The sequence below is a fragment of the Chiloscyllium plagiosum genome, unplaced genomic scaffold, assembly GCF_037043375.1.
Source record: "Chiloscyllium plagiosum isolate Xiang-an unplaced genomic scaffold, Cpla_swu_hap1 HiC_scaffold_22, whole genome shotgun sequence".
In the NCBI taxonomy this organism is placed as follows: domain Eukaryota; kingdom Metazoa; phylum Chordata; class Chondrichthyes; order Orectolobiformes; family Hemiscylliidae; genus Chiloscyllium; species Chiloscyllium plagiosum.
The window spans coordinates 46,500,784-46,515,879 of NW_028270160.1; the positions used below are offsets into that span (position 1 = coordinate 46,500,784).

At 37.8% G+C, this 15,096-nt stretch overlaps 1 protein-coding gene and 1 non-coding gene across 9 annotated transcripts in view; one reads left to right on the forward strand and one right to left on the reverse strand.

The window, feature by feature from the left end:
- The window catches only part of plce1 (phospholipase C, epsilon 1), a 388,600-nt gene that overhangs the window by 143,583 nt on the left and 229,921 nt on the right, over positions 1 to 15,096 (forward strand). The window contains exon 1 of one of the 8 annotated variants that reach the window (XM_087999018.1): positions 1,765 to 1,856. The exons of the other annotated variants lie outside the window; for them this stretch is intronic. The gene's annotated coding sequence lies outside the window, so the exon portion shown is untranslated. Of the gene's footprint in view, positions 1 to 1,764; positions 1,857 to 15,096 lie in introns of those variants that run through there. 8 annotated transcript variants of the gene reach the window in all.
- trnal-uag (transfer RNA leucine (anticodon UAG)) lies at positions 7,228 to 7,309 on the reverse strand. The gene has a single exon. It is a non-coding gene; the product is annotated as a tRNA-Leu (tRNA).

The following is a 15,096-nucleotide window of genomic DNA, read 5'->3' on the forward strand; positions in this document are numbered from 1 at the left end:
TGCCATCTTTGACAGAAAAGTAAAATGGTAAATTGACTTTCCAACTCAATTTGCATTCAAAGCAAATGATCACAGCACATCATCAATATCTACCTTAACATGGTCACAATACAATAAATCTCATATTGCATCTAACAGACAGTGCTCCCTTCAGAAGGCTATGGAATAAATGTACACAGCGCACACACAAAATTCACAAATGAAATATTCAACATGTAACAAAGCACCTCTTATTTGGAAGGGATGACTTCAATTCTACTGGACATTGGCTCACAATATACTGAATTACTTATGAAAACTTTGTGAAATGGAAACATGTAGCACTGATATCATTGTGAAGTTACAAAGTATAAGGTAAAGGCAGAGGGGTGTAAGTTTACCTATTATTTATACAAACTTTATATTTAATTATATTAACCATACAAAATAGGTCCAGGTTTTTCTTGTTGAGTAACAATTAAATGGGGTATTTAGAGGTAGGTTATGTCTCAGCTGGATATTGCTCAGAAGCCCTATATTCTCACTGCTGGGTGCCCAATGGTATTATTCAAATGTATTCAATTCCCTGCTCTGAATAATGATTCCCCCCTCTGTTACAATGTGGCCATTTTCCATCACACTCCAGTACACATCCCTGACTCCACCCAAGAGGTGGCCGCAAACTGCTGAATTTCCAGGCCACGATATTCACACTGACCATCGTAGGCTATCTTCTCCCACTTCCCTTTTAGCCTCTTCTCTCAAGCAGCTTCTTTTTGGTTAGCCCTGCTGAAGTGTCATTCCCTCTGACAACAACTCAAAGCAACATCTTGCCTGATGTAAAATATTCCATAAATTTCAAATAGGAAAAGATTATATAAAAGTAGACATCAGGTGGCAAACCTGTGAAACAGGGTTGCTGAAGAATGCTCTTAATGCAGCTCATTAATGGAAATGGAGGTACAGCAAAATAAAATATTTCATGTACCTCGTGGCAGGGCTGAGAATATAAATTCACTGTGAAATCTACTGCTCTCTTGTTAATTCCATTATTCTCTGTGAAGTGAACCAATGCTAATTTGGGCCATGGGTAATCAGGTGCTCAATACAGCACATAATCCCTTGTGGAAGGGTGATCTGTAACTAAGTGATGAAAGTTACAATTAGTTCTTTTGTTTCTGGCAAAAAAAAACTGCACAGGCTTTGGAATCCATTCTCAATCTCTGGTCTAATTCTTAGGTTTTTGCGTGTATGATGTCTTGGTTTCACTTAGCCAGGTTCATTTGCTCTTGAGAAAGCTATTTGCAACATGACTCTTTGCAAATCCTCTGGTTACTTTTGCTACGTTTTCTTAATGATTTTTCCTCCTCTACCTCCAGTAGGCCTTCTAAGTAGTTTCCTTCTAGTTGCTTACAATGGTTAACATTTATTTGAACGCATAGTATTGACATGCTGTTACGGTACAATGACATGCACTTAATTATGCTTTGGTCAACAGTGGTTTATATTTTTAAAAGTGCATTTATCAAATCAATGAAATGGTGCTGTATATCGCCATTTATTTGATCGTTTCCTGATTTTCTCTTTTTGTTTTACAAATTTGCATTATAACTCTCAACAGGGACTGCAGGAGAAATGACTTTTTTTTCCACAGTGGCTTAAGAGGTGAGGCAGTGCTTTGTGCAATTCAGCATGGAATTAAAACTTGGCAAGAAATCCACTTCCCTCCAGGCTGCAAGCCCTGCCTCTGCAGGGAGAGTAAGATCAGTGCTTTTCTGTCGTGAACTGCAGCTTAGTCCTATCTGTGAGCCTTCTTGATAATCTCCAGAAAATTGTGCAAACAGAAATATTCAGTTGTTTCAGCGTGGACCGGACAGGTAAGTGACAGGTGTCAGCGACTAGTTCTTCGCATCTTTCCCTTGTACAATATCTCCCCATATCCATCAATCTACCAGTGTGAAATGAGCAAAGCTAGTGTGACAGCAAATGTCTCATTTCCCTATAGATCAGAAAGCAATCTTTCTTTAATGGTTTCATAATGTTGCATGTTTACATTTTTAAAGGAATAATTAAATCTTTGTTTAAAGCAGTCATGTAAATGCAGTGACCTTGCTGGTTTTGGCTGAGACTTTCTGCCCAGAATTGAACTGCTGTTTGGGGCAATGTGAAAGATTTTAAACAGTCAAGCATGTATTTCCCAAGCATTTTAACTGAACTAAACTTCTACTGGAACTCTCTCTGATTTATAAGTATTTTCTTGCAGTTTTTCCTTTGAACTGAGTCTAAAAGTAATAATAAATGGGAAACTGGCCTCAGATGTAGACAGCTGTTTTGTTTCTGGATCAGGTCATTGTCTCTGAATGTGCTGAGGTGCAAGGTTCCACAACCACCTGATGAAGGAGCGGCGCTCTGAAAGCTAGTGCTTCCGAATAAACCTGTTGGACTATAACCTGGTGTTGTGTGATTTTTAACGAGGTGGAAGGTGTTAGACTTTGCAGTGTGAAGTTGAGAGACACTGAGGACTTCAGTTCTGCCCTAGTCGAGCATTGCTCAGACAGGAACTGTTGCAGTTATTTTAAAATAGTCATTTTTATTTGAGCAGAATGTTCACTGGACTTCCTAGAGTTGTTGAGCAATGAAAACAATTAAGGGACATTTATTAGTAATTACAGTACTCTGATCTGCTTTGTTGAGAAATTTGCCTTTCCACTATTTGGATTTTGTAATTATCATTTCAATTTGATCTACAAATCTTTAGTCCAATATACATGTTTGAAATGTATGGAATGCTTCTAGAGGAAACTGTCTTGGTATTTTCCAATGAGTGCTCTGTGGTTTTGTTCATAGCTGACAGTAAGAATTTCTCAGGCAAAGAGACAACATTGATTCAAATGGTGATCTTCTGCTTATGGCTCTATCTGATTCCCCACAGCTGGATGGGTTTAGGTAGTGGCAGCTGTGGTGAATCAACTCGGTAATTCAGTGATGTTGTGGGAAAATTTGTAATGATCGACTTTGTTCTGGGAGTATACAATGAAATTCCACAGGGAAGAACTAGCAATGTGACTCTGAGCAGATACTGTGCAAGAACAGCATGGGGGTGGGAGATGGGGTTATTAATAATAACCACTGCAACAGACCTCAAGCTGAATACAACGGACCTACAAAGTGAAAGCTATACTTATTCTGAAATCTTGAGAACGATTTTAAGGCAGTAACCTGAACTCGAAGTTCAAATCAACCACTGATTATTTTGACTATGGCCATCTAAGTAAAATCCCCACACCCACAACAGAGGAAAAAAAAATCTCTATCCTGTAATCGCTTGCATATATCTATCTTTTATCCATCCATATTTATCCACGTCTTTACAAATAACAAAATAGTGACAGCATTTCCAGTCTGGAATTTGACAGGTTAAGCAGAAACCTACATTCGTGTGCAGTGTGCATTAATACTCATGGCATTTCCTTGCAATGATGCTCACTTTTCTTGTAAATCTATAGATTTAAAAAGTTCTCTCTCTGCCCCATTGCAATCACTGTTGCTGCTTCTGTCAAACATTTCAATAGCAAAAGTTGGAAATGCAGCATCGGTTAAATTAGTTTTGGCTGTTTGTCAATCAACTTTTGACCATTTGGAAAGCTACCTGACTTGCAATGAAAAATCAAAATGGCATTTAATTAGATTTGACACTTTGCCTGCACTCTCTGATACAATGCATGAATAATAAAGCCAATGTATCAATATTGGATAGTTTTTTTTTACTGTCAACAGAAGTAAAACCAGCAAATTCCCACTCTATGAAGTGTGAATAAATCTGTCATTCTTATATATTCTTATATTAGAAGTCAAAAATGGAAGTTTATGTATTTAGTTGTAATAATGGTTTGAGCCCCCAACTATTTCCACCAGATCATTATTTCAATGCTTTCACACTAAATATGCTGCAAGATTAACAAAGGGTCATTGGCAAGTCACTGATTACCAGCGGAGATTGGAACGACTGTGTGTTAACAAATTCTTCATTTTCTGTGTGTTTCTGGAGTGGTTGGTCCCAGGTGACAGTGTAACTAATTGCTTTAACTGTGTTACAGTGGCAGTCTTAGCATTCCTTGGGATGCCAAACAATCAACATTGTTGTATATGCAACATCTGAGCACCAAATCATTTTCAGGTCATGTACACTCTCATTCATCTCTCTCATGTGGTATAGCCCAATACAGACTACCCACTGTCCTGGAAAAATGGACTTTTAAAGTGACACCAACTGGGTGTTGTGATCTCATGGAGAGAAGGTGAAATGCATATTGCAGAGTTACCAAGGCAATTGGATTTGCAGCATTCACGGTGACTATTTCAAGCAAGCCAGTTCATGATCTGATATGGAAATGATTTCGGATGAAACATTTCCACTTCCATGAAAATAACTTGTATTATCATGTGTTGGTTCTGTAGTTATCACCTCCCTGTTTTGTGTCAAAACTTAAGCCTCATAAAGATTTTCGGTCTAAACTTTACCTTTAGCCAATAGTTTGTGACATTTTACTGTCATTTTGAGCTATTTTTCTGTGTTATTCTGTTTCATGAAGCAAATAATTTGAATTGATCCAAATTGCAGCAAATAAACAATGGAATGAGCAGAATCACTACAATTTTTTTAATACAATAAACAATATCAGTTATCTTTATATGTCAGTTCTCTAATATATTTCTTCCAATACAGACGCAGTGGCACAATGTAATAACACAAGTATAATAGGATCAGAAAAAAACAAGTATCCGAAATACTGAGAGGAATGTTATCCTCCAGAAAAGTAAGTAGTGAATGATAGAACTAGAGCCAATCTTTACACATTTCTACCAACATTTATTAACAGAGCTACACATTACAAATGTGACCTCCTAACCCAAGAACCACAGTTCAGTATGTTCCTATTTATAACGGATAACTAAATAGTCTATTAATCCATACCACCAATTAAACATAATTAAAGGGACATGGGTTCAAGTCCCATCTGTTCCCGGGTGGTGCAATAACCTCTCTGAATAGATTGATCAGAAGATACCTATGATTAAAAGGGAGCAATATTCAGCCACAGAGGTTCGTGTAGTTCACTATCTTCTATTGTTTCACAAGTACTCTGTTAGGCCGACTGTTGATGGTTGACAAATCATTCTCTAAAGCAGTTTCTTTCTTTTTTTAATTTGCTCTGACCTTATACCTTTTTTTCATTGGCATTCTTGTAAGAATGTCATTTGTGACTTGGGCTAACCTTGGATTCTGGTTGGAGAAGAACGTGATTGACTAGCATCTCTGACAGAAAACATTGCCCAATTTCTGTGATATCTCACTAATCCTGGCCAATAGAAAGCATATTTATTTAGAAATTCAATGCCATTTACTACCATAAAGTGTTCTAAATCTCTACTTAAGTAAATCACAATGCTCTGACTTAAGGACTTCTTTCCTAACAACTCAAATTAATAACTAATAAGCTGAAAAATGTTGAGGGTGAGAAAAGACTCCTATTTTCTTTTGAAAACTATAATTGCTTCAATTAAAACTCTAACCGTATTTGGAACATGAGCAAGGGTTTGTCTCCATCACCCCAAGAAAAAATCATTTCAAGTATTTTTACTCTTTGAATAAATCTTCCTAATATCTATATTAAATGTGAGTGTTAATAATTTTAAAAAATGCTTCTAGCCCTTGTTTCCTTATTTATTTGAAATAACTTGGTTTTTTAATCTTTATCTATCCTATTTTAGTACTTGTGCCCCTAATGGCACCAACAATGCACTTTGGATTATGAAGATTGAATTCCTCTAAACTTACTGCTCACTTTTGGCACAATCTCTGATACACCTTTTCCAATTCAGATGCCGGTCACTTGTATTTTGGTGTGACACTTATGTCAACAAAACGACGTTAGTGGCATCTGATTGGTGTTTAGTAAATCCTTCGAATAATTCTTATTGTTTAACAGAAACACATGATGCTTAGATATAGGCAGAGCTGTTTCACCTAGAACCCTTTCTAGAAACTCCATAATAATTAATTGCATTAATTCTGTGCTCGTGATAAACATTTTCCCAATACTCTTCAATGTTTCAAATTTGCAATTGTCTAATTACTTAACTAATCAGAACTATTAGGAAATATTATGTTCAATTTTGTGTTTCCAAACATTAGTTCAGCAGCTTAACAACTAGGTTAGTAATGAAGGAGCAAAGATTAGTAATTGTACGTTCTATTGGACACTTCTCCGGTTTGTTATTGCCTCTCTGTTAATCACTATTCCAATCTGTGATCCAACTTGGATCTTTGCTATTTGTAATCTATTAACAAGACCTCCATGTGGAACTTTTTCAAAATCTTTCGAAAATTCCCAGAGACTATGTCTATTGATATGTACTGTATAAGTAATATGAGGAAACTTCTCAGGTAAAATAAGCTCCATTCAAATTCATGCTGACACTTCGTTCCTAAATACGCTGTATATCCCTCCCAATGGTTTCTATTATTTATGTGTAGTTGCTGTTGGTATGATTGTTTTTCCCTTTCTTCCAAAATATTGTCAATGCTGGTGATCCTTGCAGTGGGGTGCAATACCTGACATTTTTCCCCGACTCACCATGTTTTGACTGTTAGTGTCTTTAACTTATCAAATCTGTTTGTGATAGGATCTCAGCTAATGGTAATAGTGGACAAGTCAAATCCCAGATGAAACCAAGTTGGATAGAGTATTTTTTTCTGTAGTTGAATACGTGGTGGTTAGTCACTGAAACTCATTCACATCAATAATGGAACTTTGGTTTTATTTTGGGTATCAAACTTAAGTAATCAATAATAAGATAGTTAGAAAGATTAGATTAGATTACTTACAGTGTGGAAACAGGCCCTTCGGCCCGACAAGTCCACACCGACCCTCCGAAGAGCAACCCACCCAGACCCATTCCCCTATATTTACCCCTTCACCTAACACTACGGGCAATTTAACATGGCCAATTCACCTAACCTGCACCTCTTTGGACTGAGGGAGGAAATCGGAGCACCCGGAGGAAACCCACACAGACACAGGGAAAATGTGCAAACTCCACACAGACAGTTGCCTGAGGCGGGAAATGAACCTGGGTCTCTGGTGCTGTGAGCCAGCAGTGCTAACCACTGCGCTGCCCATTTTTAAATGCATCAATGCTTAACACAAACTTTAACTCCCTGCAGTGCAACCTGCGACCCACAAATGGCAGTGGTGGGATTTGAACCCACACCTCCTTAGAGACTGGAGCCTAAATCCATCGCCTTAGACCGCTCGACCACACTACCACGCTCAGGAGCAAAACATAGTTTCAGCCTGTTTTCCAGTGCTGTCCTTTTACACATAATCATTTCAGAGAAATTTTAATCCTATCTCAATTCTTTGAGTTTTTACTTAATTGATTCCTCCCAGATTCCTTTCCTTGAACTATAGAGGCAATTTTAAGATTTCTTTTTTAGAATTTGCTGGTGTGAATCTTTCACAATTCAAATGGCCGAATTTGTTTTTGGCAAAAGTGAGGACTGCACGTGCTGGAAATCATCTGGACTGGAGTGGTGCTGGAAAAGCACAGCAAGTCAGGCAGCATCCAAGGAGCAGGAAAATCGATGATTCGGGCAAAAAGCCCTTCATCAGGAATCCCTTCATCACTCTAATCTAATTTGTTTTTGTGCTAACAACTTGAAGATTCCTTGAAACTGTAAACTATGGCAAGCGTGACTTCTTCCTTTGAACTAAAATCTTGATTCTCCTTCTGGGAAAAACTTGTTCTCCTTTCCGAACTAAACTCCTATTTCTTCTGAACTGAGAGCTTGAATTTTCTATTCTGTAATCATAGCTAAAACTGAGCTTTCTAGTCTGTTGTAAACTCAGCGGTATAAACATTCCATCTATTAACAGTGTAGTGTTCTCTCAGGCACTTGATTGCAGTCACATGCTTGTTGAAAATTGATGCACTTAGATTGTTGTTCCAAAAAAACCTTCTGACCAGTATAAACAAAAAGAAAGCTTGATAGCCCTGATCCAAATCCATCTGCCTCTGTTTCAAAATCCACAGAGTCATAGAGATGTACAGCATGAAACATGCCCTTCGGTCCAATTCGTCCGTGCCAACCAGATATCCCAACCCAATCTAGTCCCATCTGCCAGCACCTGGCCCATATCCCTCCAAACCCTTCCTATTCATATACCCATCCAAATGCCTCTTAAATGTTGCAATTGTACCAGCCTCCACCACTTCCTCTGGCAGCTCATTCCATACACGTACCACCCTCTGTGTGAGAAAGTTGCCCCTTAGGTCTCTTTTATATCTTTCCCCTCTCACCCTAAACCTATGCCCCCTAGTTCTGGACTGCCCGACCCCAGGGAAAATACTTTATCTATTTACCCAGCAACATCCTTGTAAATAGTTTCTGAATCCTTTCAAGATTCACAACATCTTTCCAATAGGAAGGAGACCAGAATTGCACGCAATATTCCAACAGTGGCCTAACCAATGTCAGACACTCCGTTGCTATCTCTTAATAAAGTTAAAAATCACAGAACACTAGGTTATAGTCCAACAGGATTATGTGAAAGTACTAACTTTTAGATTTCCTAATAAGATGGTGCAGGTATTGGTATAGCAAATGACAAAGTCTTCCACTGTGAACAATGATAGTAGTAGCCAAATGGTTTGAGAAGGTGTAGATTTACCTCGCATCTGTGCCCCACTCTCCTCCGCCTTGTTGGCTATTATCCAGAGGATTGACGTGTTTAATATTCATTCCACAATCTAACTTAATTTCTGTGACAATGTAAACTTCAGAACCTTAACAACTGTTCATGGATTGAAGGAATCAACAAAAATAATCTATTACACATGGAAAATAGCAGTCTGCCTCTGTCTGGAATGAGCTGTTTCTCAAAATGAAAGGGATATGGAGCTGGTATAAAGGAATTAAAAAGCAACATATGAATTAACCATCCTTGGGAAGAAGTAACGATATCAAGTTGCTTCCTGGGACAAAGGAGATACCCCTGTTTGATAGCCTTCTGCCTCATGACAAATGAGCAATTAAGACTTTGTATGCAGAAGGAATGTCCTGAAGTAAAGGAGTTAATTGCAGGAAAAGCTATGTTTTAAACAGGCAGCTAACCACAAATGTAACAAGGGGCGGGATCTACTTCTGATAAGAAGGCAAGCTACAGACTGGATTCTCCAGGAATTTAATCAATATTGGGGAATGGAAGAATCTAGTGAATCATCAAAAATGTCTTAGTACAAACTTGAAAAAAAAAGTTGCATACAAATCCAACTCCAGAACAATTCAGTAACAGAACTTTGAAGAACACCACTGCATAAGGATCCAACCCTGGACATTTCCAGAGAAAGACATTATTGTTTGGAATCCTGGCCAGACTCCTCCATTAATCGGGAATAGCCAAATTGGGTTGTGAGATTTAAGTTGCTTAGTGGAGGGGTCTTATTTTGAAAACCACATGAAATAAAGCTTAAATAATGTTTCAGCATTGGATTATCTGTGAGATCTTTTAAAGTAAACAAATTAAAAATAACTTGTAGTTATTTACCTGTAACACGTGTAGGTCGAGGAAGATACTGTTGTATCTTTATGTTCCTTAATTTGAAGTCCATATTTTGATTCTTCTACATTTAAGTTGTTGTTTATTTGTTCTAAAATATGAAACATCATTGATAGATTGTTCCAATGTAAGAGATTCACTAGCTATATTTGATGAAGAACAGCAAACTATTCTGATGTCCTGGGCCTATGCTTCACCCCAAATCAATACTTTCACACCATCTATTTGTTTATTGATCTCAAGTGCTGTTTCAGGACTATGTGCAAATCTGCTGATTTGTTTGACTTCAAAACAACAGTGATTGTATTTTAAAGTAATTTGGTTATTGAGCATTGTATGTGTGTGTGTGTATATGTATGTATGTGTGTATATGTATATCTCAAAATATATTCTCTCAGTTCTTCATATTGGTGAGCATGCACATTTCAAAAATCTGATGTATGTGCATTTTGTTTTTAGACAGCATTCAGAGTAAACTTGTAAACTAGGGATTAAAATATGGTTAAAGTTGTCAAAAATGAACAATATGTTCGACCTTTGATCAAAAGTAAAACTTACTCCTTATTTGAGTTCCTTCAAACAGTAACTTTAATCTAGAGGAATAGGGAACCTTAAAAATCTATTAATTTCTCAATTTTTGTTATGTAGTGATTTCTGGATTTTAGGCTACTATTTTGGTGGACAAATGAATATCAGTCTTTCAGTTCTGAAAATGATAGTTAACTAATTAACTGCTACATGTACATAATTATTTCACTCCTGTGATTTTACTGTTGTGAAAAATCAATTAGGAATGATCCAAACACACAGTTCCAATATTTTGTAATTCCCTCTAGCTCCCTGCCCCCGAACGCCAAATATACTTTACAATTTGTATTTCATTTCTTCTGTCAGTATTCCAGATGGAAGGAGTTCAGGAGTGGACTGATGCTGAGCTCACTCTCAGCTCAGATGCAAAAGCTGCTACAGTGGACATGAGCTTATCCATAATGCAACCCATCAAATTTTCAAAAATGTTTATCAGTCTATTTCTCTCCACTCTGACTCCTAACATTTCCATTTATATTGTAGAGTGTATGCAGAAATATTCATCACTGATCTCAATTCTCTTCTAGAATAATTTGTCATATAAATTACACACAGGGTCCTTTTATTAGTTTGAGAATTGTTTGGCTGGTTAACTTAGGGATTGGTATGAACTTAACTATACTGTGGGTCGATCTTGATTGCAATGTCCTCCAAATTTATTTACTGCATGTTTAATGAATGCGCTATTTCATGCAAAATCAAGTAAGTAGAAAGTTGAATTATTGAAAGGGATGGATGGAGGAGGGGTGGTTTGGACAGCTGTGCTGTTGTTGATTGTTTGCAGATGTTTGGAGAGAGATACAGTTCCCGCTGTCTTTCTCCCAACCCAGAGCTAAGCTCAGACACGAAGGTACAGGATGTGAACTAACTTTCACATAGAATAAATCGTTCAGTCACTATCTGAATTAAAAAGAAGAGTGAAACATGCAAGATAACGGTGACTTTAAGAACATCTCTGCTGTTGAAAGCAAATTTTAAAATGTTTTGAAAATGTCATGAAAGTATTACTGGGCATGATTTTGAGTAGCCATGGGAGGTAGTTAAAGTGATTTGTATTGATTCAGAGAGAATTAAAGTTGGCAATTTGACATCTTCAGTCCCCCACAACCCCAAATTTTCTCTTATTTCTGCTTCTTGCATTTAACAGTAATCTACTCCTCATGGTTTGGTAGGATTTATTTTACTCCTGCATACGTTGTTCAGGTTAAAAGTCAATCTTTGTTTAATTAGTATTTGCATTTTGTCAGTCTGTGTCAAAGAAAGTTCAACAAACTGATGTTTCACATGGTGGTCATGTTGGGTGTAAGTAAGTGATTTCTTTCTAGCAATCTCTTTTGAATAGCAGAATTAGCCTAAGGCTCTGTGTGGTTATCCTGACATTTCTTCATGGGGTCACTTCACCTTTCCCTTATCTTGTGTTTGGTGTAGTTTTAGCTCAGTCACATCTTTTTAAAACTCACTCTCCTTTTTCCCTTTGGATTGTGACAATGTCAAAATGAAAACGCAACTCTTAGCTTCTGAGTTTGTTCGGATGGGACCAATGTACCAAAGGGGCAGTGGTATAACATCTTCTGGAAATCAGTACAAACAGTCACTTTTCTCCTGGCAGTTTGGCCACCAGCACAATCTGACAGGGTTTGGTGGAAGAAACAAGCCTCTGCAAACTGTTTGTTTGTTTTGATGGCATAGTAGAATGTGTCATGCTGAAAGTCATCAATTTTATGATATCCCATCAGTTAGAAATCTTGCATGACCTGTTCTGACTCCTTTTTTGTGAAGATAACGTTACTTTAAGGTGAAAACAGCATTTCATGCCATTGAGGGCACCCTGCAAAATACTTCCATGAACCATGTAAGTTAACCTGCATTATTGTTTGGGCTTGATGAAAAATAGGAGTTGAATTTCTTATCTTACATTTAAAAAAAATAATTAATTGTTAATGGACAGTCATGTCATCCTTGCAGAATAGTTGCAAATAATGTTCAGCTGAAATTCTTTTGTGTATATTGTGAAGAGAAACTAAAACAGCAGTATGACAGTAGAGAATGTAATTGTGCAATCCTTGCATTCAGTAAGTAAGTTTGTCATTCAACATCACAAGGAAGAGTTGTGTGGTAGGTAAGGTATCAAAATTACCTAACGTGAGGCTACTCTGTTCAACACTATAACATTTGTGTGTAGAAAGTTTGAAGCTTAGACCAATTATGACTGAATAGAGATACTGTGGATGTGGATAGGTTTTGTACATTTTTACATCCTGACTTGTGAAGTGTTCGTTTCTCAAGAAGCCACCTGTCTGAGTTTACCCAATGCCGTATCCCCAGAGTGTTGATGACATTAATAGCTAGAAGAAAATGTGATTATGCGATTCAATTGTCCGCTTGCCTTGGGTAGACTGCAGCTTGTTGGCCTGCAGTTGTGTTGTTTAATATAAAACTTGAACAAATTAAATGGAATAAACTTTATATTAAAATAATTCAACTTCCTTTATTATCAGCATGCCACAATCACCATATTCTGTCCCAACTCCAGGAATCAATGTTATGGTTCCCTTGTGCTTCAGTGTGATTAGTTGTCAATCCGTAAGTGTCTTTGTGATGGTCCATCATTCCCTAAGTGAGTTTCATTGTGATAGTTCTGTATTGCAACAGCTCATTAAGTCATTAGTGTCTCTGTGAAGGTTCCCCAGTCATTTAGCATGTACCACTTATAAAACCAACCGTTTCCACATCTGGAAACTATTGTCCCAACATTCAAGTCCTTGAATATGTTGTCACCTCCCAAGTCTATTCCCATCTTTCACAGAGGTCTCTATTTGATCTCGGTAATAGCAGCTGCAACAGCTGTCATGAAGCTTCGTAGCATTAATCCTCCTGCCACTGGCCTTTACATCTACTCCCTCGGCCACTGGTCCATTGTGACTGCAGTATCGACTGACTACAATTTTTCACCTGCACCAAATATCCCTGAAATCTTTATGATTAGTAAGAGGAGCTGCACGATCATGGAAGCACCTTCAGCTGCACGTCTGTGGTCAAGTCTCCCACCGTTCTGATTTGAACGTATATTCCCAATTTCTTCATCACTGTGTGAATATCCAGTGTTCCTTATCCAACACCACTGAGGGAGCACAGTCAGTAAAGGGCTGCAGCAGTTCAACAGAAGGTCTACCACTACCTTCTGAGGGCAATTAGGGATGGACAATAGAAGCCAGTCTGCAATGTGTAGCTCATCTCATAAGAATAATTATAAAATAAATCAAAACCGACCGATCTCAGTCAGGGAAGCAGTCAGGCAAGAGCTGAACATTTTTTCTAGATTTGCTGAATGATATTTCTGGCTCAGCCTCATCCCAAAAGAGCACACATTGAGTATTCAACTGCAATGCTATGTGAATGGTCACTTGTAAGACTGAACTATTATTACAATTCATTCTTTATCAATTGTGATTAAGTGTGCAGTGGTATGCATGGATGGGTTGTTACTTCAACACATGAAGAGACTCTTACTGACACCAAGGTGACTGTTGAGTTAGGAAGTGTGTGTGTCTAATGTTCCACTCTGTGAATAAATTGAAATTGAGTAATGATTGGCTCTGGTTCCACCCTTGACCAACTGCTATCAGGACTTTAACACTTGCCATTTCAAAGTAGATTTTAGAGATGTAGGATCAGATCTCAGCCTTGCCTCTCTGTTGACTAAATGTGTGTTATGTGGGACAGCTCGAGTTAATGAGATGGGAAGCCTATGGAATAATGTACTTGAAAAGTCTTTCTAGCTTTTTTTTAAATGTTGTGACAAAGTAACTTGAGTAATGAGACAGCTGAACAGTTACTTCAGGGGCACCTCACACATTGGCACAGTTTTGGTTTTGTTGATCCTGTCTTCTTCATTTCACACTTACTTTACTAGTGTATGCACCTCTTACAATAAACAGGCCCTGAAAGTATTCAGGGCTCCAGTAACCACAAGTCTGCAGAGGGGAAACGTAGTACCAAATAAAAGGCTGGATCTCTGTTATAAGAAATTTCTCGATTTCCTTGTACTAGGTGAAAGGAACCTTTCTCCGCCCCTCTGATGGCCATTGCCGATTTAAATGGTGGGCGCAAAGGCAGGGAACCTTCCTCCTCCACTACCAAACCCTAACCTTAACTTCGTTTGGGATCCAATGTGTTCCTGGACATCAGTAAATTCACTAAGTGGTGGATACAGTGATGCAGGAGGACACAGTACGAGTGTAAGTATCAGCATTGCCTCTGAGTTTTCAGCCTCAAAATGTTTGTCTCCCAAGGAAGTGGGGATGGAGTGTTTCTTTGCTATAATTGCTTCCTCACTACAAACAGTACTTAAGAATTAAATAACCGTGATAACCATGAATCTACGCAATGTGATTACACTGCAGTACATGGCAGTTGTTGATGCAATGCAAGTCAGCTGTTAATAAAACAGGAGTATATCTGAAGGATTTGTCCTGCATTTTGGCACCACAGAGAAAGCGTATGAGAGTTTATTCTGTTGTCTTTGTAAACACAGAAGTTAATGAGATGATTGAGCGAGTAGGTGGTTGTGTGGAATTTGTTCCACAAGTAATGTCACATATTACCTCATTGACCATGTATTATGGGAGTTATTTTCATGTCAGATATAATGAGCTAAAGGTCTGTGGAATTTGCAATGGGCTTTTTTTTAACAAATAAATAAACCTTTCCACCATTAATAGTGCAGTGTTTAACTTGAATATTTATATTTTAATCATGCTGCAGAGTGCACAATGGGCTGGGGTACACGAGAGGATAAGTAAGAGCTGTTAGTTTGATATCTACTTTCATTGCAATGATTTGACATGGTGAAATTTCATTGTGTTGGTGAAATTACAAAACCAACACCCAAGGAGCAAATTAAACC